Below are 11,072 nucleotides of genomic sequence, written 5' to 3' on the forward strand. Positions count from 1 at the left end.
AGAGTATGGGAATGAGTTCTCACAACTCAGCATCCCCCACATGGGGGTGGGGGATCCGTTGACAGATGGGCAAAGGTGACTCCTGGCCCCCAACTAACAGCCACCCCTGCCCTTTCAAGGCCAGCAGGGCACAGCAGGGAAAAGCTTGAACGTGAGAGTTCAGGTGCCATGGGGGCAGGGTGCAGCCAAGCCTAGTCCCAAAACATCTCTGGGGCTCCTCTCCACGTACGAGGCAGGTCAGAGGCATGCACCATTTCCCAGCGCAGAATCAGGAAGCCTCGGGCCTCCGGGCTGCACAGCCTGGCAGGAGTTCAAGCCCTGCCTCCAAGCAGCCTAGGGCCTGGGCTGACACAAGACCACTGGGGGCAGGAACAAAAAGCCCTTCTGGCTGGGGGTTACTTGCATCAGACTCAGGGGGTAAAGGGCCCAGTGGGAAGAAGTCACCTGGAGGTGAGAGGGTAAGGCTGCAGGAGGCCAGGAGAGGGAGGGGGGCCCAGACAGAGCTGGGAGACCCTGCACGCAGTTCAGCCCCCTCCTGGCTGTGACCTTAGGCTGTGCTGGCCCTCTCTAGGCTCAGTCTTGCCATCTGGGAAATGGGATGTCAGATGAGGGCCTGAGAGGGGGACAGAAGACGGTTCCACAGGAATGTAGGAAAGATCAGGGACCCCCAAAAAGATAAGTTGCCAAGAAAGAGCTCGTGACTAGTGTGTGTGCTGCTCTGTGCCAGCGTTCCACGTAAAGTAAACCTACTGTTTGCAGAAGACTGTCTGTAAAGTGTGCCTACTATGTGCTGGGTACCACAAAAAATGTGCCTACAGTGTGTTGGGAACGCTACATGAAGTGTGCCCACCACAAGCCAGGTACGTCGTATAAAGTACACCCACTGTGCGCCCCTTCTGTTTGACACAAATCCTGTCAACCGTATGCCAGGTGTTGACCTAAAGCATGCCTACATGTGCTGGGGACCTCTACAAGACATGCTTACTAAGTGCTAGGTGCTCTACATAAATCACACCTACTGTGTGTTGGGTGTTCCATGGAGTGTATACCTACTGTGTGCCCGGTGCCCTCTTAGAGCTCTCCTACTGTGTTGCAGGTTCTTTACGTAAATTAGCATACTCTGTGCAAAGTACTTTACATAAAACATGCCCACTGTGCGCCATGAACTCTTTGCTGTGTCCTCTGCAAAAACCTTGACTACTGTGTGGCAGGTGCTCGACATTAAGCATGGCCACTGAGTGCCAGGTACTGTGCATAACATGCTCCTTCTGTGTGCCAGGTACTCTATGTAAAGTAAACCTATTGTGCACCACGTGTTTTGCCAATGAGATAAAGCAACATCTCGGCCCCCTCTCCCCCCCACCTGCCAACTCCCTGGGCCAGTGCCCTGGAATCAGAGAGAGAGAGATCCAGGCGATGACATCCATAGGAGGGAAGTTGCCTATTTAACAGAAGAGCAAACTCTGGCCAAGAGCCAGAAGGCCCAAAGATGCCTATTTAACAGAAGAGCAAACAGAAGAGGCTCAGAGAAAGCAAGCCTCTGGCCCACGTTGCAGAGCTGGGAAGATCCCAGGTCTGCCACACTCCTAAGACGGGGCAAGCCTGGCAAAGCTACTGAGCAGGGGACGGGCAAAGAGTCGTCCTGACACGGGCGGAGTGCTGGGAAGACCCCAAACCTGCCTCTCCCTCCGGCCAGGGGGTCCAGGTGGCTGGTCCTGAAGCCCTCCGTGGGGTGGGTTGCACCCTCTTCCCGCCCCACCCCCAGATTTCCTCCCCCTCCATGGAGGCAGCCCTCCCCTGCTGGCAGGCCCATCCATATCAGGGTCAGGAGGCAAGACCAGAGTCCAATGATCCGGGCAGAATCCTGGACACACAAGAGAAAGAGCACCCAGTGCCTAGAGTGGCTCAGCTCACTGTGCACCTACTGTGTGCCAGGAATGGGCAGGCAGCTACGGGAGGAATGGCATTTGTCCACATGGGCCACGATCCCGTTTTAAGCCCTGTAGATACATTATCCGCGTTTTTCTCCCTATTGTACAGCTGTCCCAAGTCACACAGCCGGTGGAGGCACCCTGGGCACCGGGGCAGCCCCCACTTCCCACTAGGCGTCCTGACCCACTCAGCCATGCTCCTTCCCCTCTGCAGATGGGCATTTCACTAGCGCCACCTCCTAAGATAGCAGGAATAATTTTAAAAGCCGACGCACGTAAAATACATAGGACAGAAGAAGAGCGGGCTTAATAAATGCCAGTCACTGTTCTCACTGCTGTTGTTGTGGTGCAATTATCCAACAGCCCCACAATTCACGAGCCCGTTTTGACAGAGGAGGAACCAGAGATTGAGACCGGTGGGGCAACTTGCTACAGCCCCACTGCTAATGAGGTGAATATGACAGCACAGACGGCAGCAGAGCCTAGAACATAGTACGTGCTCATTAAATATCTGGGGATGAAAGAAAGGTTTGCAGCCATGAGTTCTAAGGATCGGTTACCCAGTGTGGTCCTCAGACCTCCACCGTAGGCATCACCTGAGAGCTTGCGGGACATTCAGGATCTCGCACCCGGGCCCAGAAATATTGACTCCAAACTGCATCTAAGTAGATCCTCAGGAAAAGTGTACATGCCTTCAAGCTTTAAGAAATGTTGCTTTAAGACCTCTGAGTCCAGGTTCTGCAGAGAAAGTGGGGAGGGGAAAGGCTTCACTTCTCTGATTCCCAGTTTTATCTTGTTTTGTTTCAGTCACAACATAAGGAGAAAAAGAATCTAAATCTCCAGGGGTTGTTCACACAACCACGTATCTACTGACCATCTGTTGTGTGGGGGGCACACAATTTTAGGCACCGGGGATGCAGCAGTGAACACAGACTCCACTGTCAAGGGCCTCGCATCTGGTGGGGAGATGGGCGGTGAACCAGTAAATGATCAAGAACATAACAGACCGTGATAAGGGACGTGCCGGAGGGAGGGTCCCACCTTCAGCCTGGCATCAGGGCGAGCAGAGACCTGGAGGAAGAGGGAGAGCCACCAGGGGCAAGCGTGGGGCGGGATACCCATGCTGCACAAAAAGGCAGGTGGCTTGTTGTTCTTTTGACACGGGGGCTAAGAGCACACACATGCAAGATCACACAAGTGACCAAGGCGAAGGCAGCTGGCACAATCCGGCCCCATACGGAAGCTATAAGTAGGTGTTGAACTTTGATGAGCCATACCAAGGACTAAAACCACACAGGGCCTCTGGGCAATGGCCCCCAGCCACACACAGAAAGGCAGAGGTTGACCCCCCCAGAGGTCAACCCCCATCCCCCAACCCACAACCCCCAGTGATCAAGAAGGCAGAGTCTATTGGACCGGGGCTCCCCCTGACTCTTGAGGCAGGAAGCCTCAGGTGTGGACATTCTGCTCTGAGCCAGAGAAGGATCAGAGCGTCCCCAGTGGTTTCTCACCCAACAAGGAATGTCTCAGCTGCCAAATGACACAAGCCTGGCTTATGCAATGGCCCCCAGCCACACACAGAAAGGCAAAGGTTGACCCCCCCCAGACGTCAACCCCCATCCACACCCAGAGCCGGGAAGTGGACAAGTGTGTGTCAGACCAGAGGTGGCAGTCACTCTGTGAGTCACCAGCTTTGGGCACAGCCTATCACCCCTCTGAGCCTCAATCTTCATGTCTGTAAAGTGGGCTTGGTAAAACCTCACAGGGCAATGCAAGCATTCTATCAGACCCCATCAGGGAGAGTAGGGGAAAGGACCTTTCAAAGTGACATGCGAAGGAAATGTTTCCATTTGTGACAACATGGGAGGACGGATGGACCTTGAGGACATTATGCTAAGTGAAATAAACCAAACAGAGAAAAATAAGTACCATATGGTCTCACTTATATGTATTCTTTAAAAAAAAATGAACTCATAGAAATAGAGAACACACCGCTGGTGGCCAGAAGGGTGTAGGCAATGGGTGCAATGGGTGAAGGAGGTCAAAAGGTACAAATTTCTAGTTATAAAATAAATCAGTCCTAGGGATGCAATGCAAAGCGTGGTGACCATAGTTAATAACACTGTATTGTATATTTGAAAGTTGCAAAGAGAGTAGTTCTTAAAAGCTCTCATCACGAGACAAAGAACAGTCTATAGCTACGTGTGGAGATGGGCGTTCACTAGACTTTTCACGGTGATCGTTTTGCAGTATATACACATGTGGGATCATGCTGTGCACCTGAAGCTAATATAATGTTATATGCCGATCATACCTCAATGAAAAAATTGGCACATGAGTAATGAGCTCGTCTACGGCTAGAGCTTCTGAATATGTGTGTGGATCTGTGTGTGTGCATGTTTGCATATGCACTGAGAAAATTCCAGAAGAATCCACACATCACAGTGGAAGTGGAGAGAGTACAAGTGGAGTCTTGATCCTTCTCACGTGCTGCTTGTCTCACGCTTTCTCTCTCCCACACTGTGCTGCTATGATTTTTATCACGAAAACACAAATTTCAGAGGAAACAAGGATTGTCACAGTGGGGGAAGGGGACCATGGTTGGTGCACAGAACAGGTGAGCAGTTGTTCTTTGGTGACCCCATGAAGACACCTCTCCCAGGAGTCAGCCTGGGGTCCCTCCACACCAAGCAGGGAGGCTGCCTGGTGGCTGGAGTCTCCCTTTTCCTTTCCTCGGCCTTTGGGAAGGAACAGGCTCCGGATTCAGCCCAACAGAGTTCGGATCCCAGCCCTGCTCCTCGCGGGCTGTGTGACCTTGGTCAAGTCACTTGTCCTCTCCGCGCTTCATGCCCTCCTCAGGAAGATGGAAAGGGGGACTTCCACCTCCCAGGTAGTTTGTTCTTCAACAACAACAACAGCAACAACAACAAAAAAAAAAACTGTACCAGAGACTCTATGCCAGACATGGTGCTTTAACCCGAGACCCAGGATGAACAAAACAGATAAGGTCTCTGGATGGTGGTGCTCATGTCTGATGGGAGAAGCTGATGGGAAACAAGACCAAGGGAGATGGTGCGGTGGTAATGAAGGAAATTAACAGAATGAGAAGCAGCAAGTGACCAAGGAGGCGATCGGGGAGGGCTGCCCTGTGGAGTTGACCTCTGAGCAGAAACCGGAGTGACATGGAAGAGTGAACAGTGAATAACGATCGCTCTTTGCCCCTAAAGCCACAGCAGGACTGTAAACACCCGGCACACAGTGAGGTAATCAAATGGCTTGAAAACTCTGTCATTCCTCCTTCCTTCCTCAGACATGCTGAGATAAACAAAGACAATAGAGGCAATTTCCCTCAGTATCCATCCGGGAGGGAAGCAGGAACCAGCCCTGTAGGGAGATCCACGGTGGTGAAATGTGGCCCAACACTCAAGCTGGAAACGGTCGTTCCATTTCAGTCGCCGTAATAAAGATCAGGAAACCCAGCCAGCCCCCAAAGCATGTCAAGGGCCAGACCCATAAGCTGGAGTTTCCAGCTTCTTGGCATAAGGACCAGGAGAACAAAGAAGCTGGCTTTGGAAAAAGAAGGCTGAAGGGAAACTTCAGGAAAGTCCTGGGGCCCCCAAATAGCTGCATCAACTTCCCCTGCACAGGACTTTAGGGGTGGTGCCAGCTCTGGAAAGTAGTCAGACCACCCCCACCGCTCCATCAGTGGGGGTCGCCATCAACAGAGATCATCCCTGGAGGGTAAAAGGCTATTTCTCATGCAAAAGCCAAGGAGGGGGGCCCCAAGGACATCACAGAAAAACAAAAACAAAACCAGAAGGGCGTGCAAGGGAACAGGCAGGACTTTGCCCCCCTCCCATTCTGATGTCTGCTTAGCCAGCAGACAAGGGAGCCACCCTGGTGCAGAGGAACTGTTGAACCCCCCTCTGCGGAGACATGTGGAGTGGACACCAACCCAGCTCAAGACACTGGGCTACCACAGGAGTCTTTGGCCACCTCCCGACAGCCTCTTGGGGTCAAATGAGAATATGGCGTTGGGTCCGTGGTGGGCACCTGCAGGCAATCCGAGGAGATTAGAGAAATGGCGTCCATTCTCTGCCAAAGGCTACCTCCACTCTCCGTGACAGTTAAGCTCTCTGGATTCCAGAAATAGCTACTCTTTGGCCCCATCAACCTGGCAGTGGTGGCGGCTCTCAGCTGATGCTAGCCCCAGGACGCTGCACTAGCCTCGACGGTTTCCCTTGGCCCTGCCCATAGCTTTGTAAAGGGCTCCGTCTTCCAGTCACCCTTATTTAACCACTTAAGGTCCCTGCCCATTACAGGGTTTAGCGACTTCAAGATACACACAGTCACACCCTTACACACACACACACCAATGCATCCACGCGTGCACACAGTGGCACACTTACACACGCACACTCACCGTGCACACACAAACACACATGCACACAGATCTACACACATGCTCCCATCCATGCACCCAATTACGTGGATACACTCACATACACACACCCTCGCACATGCATACACACAGTAGCACGAACGCACACACAGTCACACATACACTTAGACACACACAGGCTCACACACATGTTGAAATAATGGATACCAGAGGCCAGGCCAGAGCCTGTTGTCCTCAAAATTTCCAGCAGAGGGCGTCGCCCACACACCCAAGAAAGGAAAGAGACCCAGAGCAGTGAGTGACAGCAGGCTCGCGTCCTTTAGAATCAATACACGCAGGTGCAGCAGAGTCCTGGGGATCCATGGGCTTCATGCCTCTCCTCCTCCCTCTCTCATTAATTCACCGTCACAGTCCTTAGCAGAAACTCAAAGCCTGTTTGTAGTGTAAGAGGAGACATTGAACACAAGTAGAGCTCACTCTTTGGAGGAGTTAGCTGCACGATGGAGGGAAGAAATGGTTCATCAGTGGGAAAGTGGGTCAAGGGAAGGGAGTGAGGAAACAACAACATTTTCTGTGTTCCAATGGGAATTACCTAATAGAGTTCAGGATACATGATCAATATACAAGAATGTATACAGAAGATATTCTACCTAGAATATAGAACATAGACATTCTATTTCTATATTCCAGGAATTAGAAAACTATGGTCCATGGACCAATCTGGCCTGTGGCCTGTTTTCGTATGGTCTATAAGCTAAGAGGTGTTTTTATATTTTAAGAGGACTGTAGGGGGCACCTGGGTGGCTCAGTCGGTTCAACGTCCGACTTTGCTCAGGTCATGATCTCACGGTCTGTGAGTTCAAGCCCTACATCAGGCTCTGTGCTGACAGCTCAGAGCCCGGAACCTGCTTCAGATTCCCTGTCTCCCTCTCTCTCTCTGCCCCTCCTCCGCTCACACTCTGCCTCTGTCTCTGTCTCTGTCTCTCCCTCTCTCAAAAATAAGACGAATGTAAATGGAGAAGAGGGGCAAGAGGAAGAGGAGATCCTGAATGGGATGTGCAAAGCCTAAAATGTTTCCCATATGGTCCTTTGCAGAAAAGGAATGCCAAATCTCCTGGATAGAAGCAATAAACAATTGGAACAATATTTTCACATACCCATTTTAAAGTATTATGCACCAGAAAAAGTGAAATACTGAGGTATAAATCTGACAAAATGTGTTCCAGATTTCTATGAAGAAAATTTTAAAACACTTGTGGAAGAAACCCAAGAAGGCCCAAATTCATGGAGAGAGAAGCAATATTCATGGATTGAAAAACTCCACCTTGTGAAGGTATTCAGGCTCTGCAAATTGATTTATAGATTTGAAGAAATCACAACCCTAATCCCAGCAGGACTTTTTGTAGAAATAGATAAGTTGATGATAAAATTTACATGAAATTGCAAAAGACTTAGAATAGCCAAAAATTTCCTGACAAGGAAAATTTTAATGGAAGCTTTGCATTGGTTTGCATTTCCCTAAGGTCTAATGATGTTGTCCATCTTGTCATGCACTTATTAGACAACGAAAGAGCATTTTTTAAACAGAAGATGACGTGTAAATGTAAATGCACATTTTAGATGTAAATATAATTTTTACTTGCATAACATTACATATGAATACAAGCTGGAAGTATACGTGAGAAAATATGAAGGGATTATATTGACTTGTTGGAATTATGGATATAAAAATGATTTTTATTTCTTACTTTTTCTTCTTGGTGTTTTCTTCTAGGAAGACGTATTATTTTGGGGCACCTGGGTGGCTCAGTCAATTGAGCCTTTGACTCTTTTTTTTAGGACTAATTATTTTAAGTTTACTTATTTATTTTGAGAGAGACAGAGAGAGAGTGCAAGCAGGGGAAGGGCTGGGGGGTGGGGGGGGACAAAGGATCTGAAGTGCGGGCTCTGTGCTATTAACACAGAGCCCAATGTGGGGCTTGAACTCATGAACCGTGAGAAGGTGGCCTGACCTGAAGTCAGATGCTTAACCGCCTGAACCACCCAGGCGCCCCGGGAGCATCTGACTCTTGATTTCACCTCAGGTCATGGTCACAGGGTAGTGACATCAAGCTACGTGGGTTCGCTCTCCCCATCCCTCTGCCTCTCACTCCACTGGCGCTTTCTTTCAAAAAAAAAAAAAAAACAGATGTATCGTTTTGGGAATATGAAAAAACATTTTTTGGTTTATTTATTTATTGGGTGTGCGGGGGGGGGGGGGGCGGGGAGAGGAAGAAGGAGAGAGAATCCCAAGCAGGCTCCGCGCTGTCAGTGCAGAGCCCAACATGGGGCTCGAACCCACGATCCTTGAGATCATGACCTAAGCAGAAACCAAGAGTTGGACGCTTAACCCACTGAGCCACTCAGGCACCCCAATGGGAAAAGTAATTTCAGTTAAGAACTCGGCAAGAAAAACATGTTATTTTCAGCTTAGAATATACTAAATATTTATTCATTTAAGGTTGCAATGTTCCTTTCTTATTTTGCAGTCACTAGGCCTCCTGGGCCCCCCATCTGTGGGCCCAGAAAGGTTGGGAGGCCCTGGACTCAGTAGCCCAGGGCAGGTACTCCTACAGCCTGAGAGGAGGGAGTCCCGGAGTGGCCGTTGTCCGAGGTGCTGAAGGAGGCCCTTCCGCTCCCATCCCCCACCCCCCACCTTCTTTTCTCTCTTGGGACCCTCATGACCTCCACCTCTTGAAACACGTAAGCAAAAATGAAGTCCGGATCATGCCTCTTTAGACGGATTTTTTTTTTTTTTTTAGTACCTAGCTTCAAGGCCAGCTTGGCATCAAAGGCCCTTGAAGTTACTCAGAGGTAACTATGGATATTCAGAACTAACTGGATCTTCTTTTTTTCTTTTTCTTTTGATTTAAACATTCGTTATTTTAATCTTTTATAATTTACGTCCAAATTAGTTCGCATATGGTGCGACAATGATTTCAGCAGTAGATTCCTTAGTGCCCCTTACCCAATTAGCCCATCCCCCCTCCCACAACCCCTCCAGTAACTCTCAGTTTGTTCTCCCTATTTAAGAGTCTCTTCTGTTTTGTCCCCCTCCCTGTTTTTATATTATTTTTGTTTCCCCTCCCTTATGTTCACCTGGTTTGTCTCTTAAGTCCTCATATGAGTGAAGTCATATGATATTTGTCTTTCTCCGACTGATTAATTTCACTTAGTATAATACCCTCCAGTTCCATCCACATAGTTGCCAATGGCAATATTTCATTCTTTTTCATTGCTGAGTAATACTCCATTGTGTATATATATATATATACCACATCTTCTTTATCCATTCATCCATCGATGGACATTTGGGCTCTTTCCATATTTTGGCTATTGTCGAAGGCGCTGCTATAAACATTGGGGTGCATGTGCCCCTTTGACATAGCACACCTGCATCCCTTAGATAAATACCCGGTAGTGCAATTGCTGGGTTGTACGGTAGTTCTATTTTTGGTTTTTTGAGGAACCGCCATAGTCTTTTCCAGCGTGGCTGCACCAGCTTGCGTTCCCAACTAACTAGATCTTCTAATGATATATTTCTTCACAGAAGATTGTCACATTTCCCAATACTTAAATTTAACTTTTGTGACTACAGCCTTTTAAATGTTAGAATGCGATGCAAAAAGAAGAGAGTACTTACCACCTACTGATTGAGTGATGTTGCACATGTTTGCTTATTCAGTCTCTCCATCAGTGTAACAAGGTGGCTATAACTGTATGGTAACAGAACACAGCCTCAGAGAGACCGACAATTTCCCCCCACCCAAACAGCTAGTGAATAGCAGACTGTGATTGTGACCTTGGCAGTAAAACTCCAAGGTGCCATGGATCCAGGGTCATCTGAACCTAATTGCATCTAGTTATCTGTCCCACCTTCCTTGAAGAGTAGTCTTACCTCCTTGATCCAGGATGAAGCTGCAGGTCCCCACATCCCCCCAAGACGCAGCAAAGAAGAAAGGGGAAACTGGACAGAGAGAGTGTCTACCTCTCCATAAGGAGAGCTTCTAGAATTACCAGGTACTCTTTGACTTTTCCTATGGGACAGGGTATAGTCATTTAGCCAATCTAGTTTCAAGAAAAGCTTTCAAATGCAATCTGTATTTCGGCCTGCCATGCACCTAAACTAAAAACTAAGGGTTATAGGAAGGCAAAAATGAATATGAGGATACACAGTTAGCAGTCTCCAGCACAGTCCATCCTGTTGACAAAACATCCAATGTGTACCCCGCTCTCTAAACCAGGAACATCCCCAGGGGAGTCGATCTCAAAGGCCACCTGCTATGTCCATGTAGCCCAAATTCCAGGATCTCTGGGGGATGTGCTGTCCCCTCCCTGAAACCCTGATGTGAGCTTTTATGGTCCAGAAATCTATACACTTAAAGGCAATCATCGCCCTGAATACGTTCAACAGTAGAGTGAAAACTGGATCATCACCATTTAAAATTCCAACTGAGGGGTGCCTGGGTGGCTCAGTTGGTTAAAGGTCCTACCTTTGATTTTGACTCAAGTCATGATCTCACAGCCGTGAGACTGAGCCCCATGTTGAGCCCTGAGCTGGATGTGAAGCCTAAGATTCTCTCTTTCCCTGGTCCTCTGCCCCTCCCACACCTGCACTGGTTCTCTCTCTCTCTCTCTCTCTCTCTCTCTCTCTCTCTCTCTCACACACACACACACACACACACAAACTAAAATGAAAG

Source organism: Puma concolor, chromosome A2 (assembly GCF_028749965.1).
Source record: "Puma concolor isolate L17-30 chromosome A2, mPumCon1.1.hap2, whole genome shotgun sequence".
In the NCBI taxonomy this organism is placed as follows: Eukaryota; Metazoa; Chordata; class Mammalia; order Carnivora; family Felidae; genus Puma; species Puma concolor.